We start from the raw sequence: 237 nt of genomic DNA, 5'->3' as shown, positions 1-237 counted from the left end.
TATTATTATGTATTATTATTAAGTCTCTTCAAATGGAGATTAACAGAATTTACCTGAACCAAATGGCTGCAGCGACTCAGTTTATAGTAGGTCTAAAATGTGTAAAGGCACCAGCAGCTGATCACTAAATTCTGGTGTCGACAGGAGGAGGTGAAGTTTGGCGGAGCAGCCATGTCACTGCCGGCGGACCTGAGGTGTCTGCAGGGCGTCGGGGGAGCAGAGGGTGAGGCGGCGCTG

Source organism: Morone saxatilis, unplaced genomic scaffold, assembly GCF_004916995.1.
Source record: "Morone saxatilis isolate NCDOM2014 unplaced genomic scaffold, NCSU_SB_2.0 Contig15, whole genome shotgun sequence".
Lineage (NCBI taxonomy): Eukaryota > Metazoa > Chordata > Actinopteri > Moronidae > Morone > Morone saxatilis.
Note: the sequence above shows the minus strand (reverse complement) of the source record.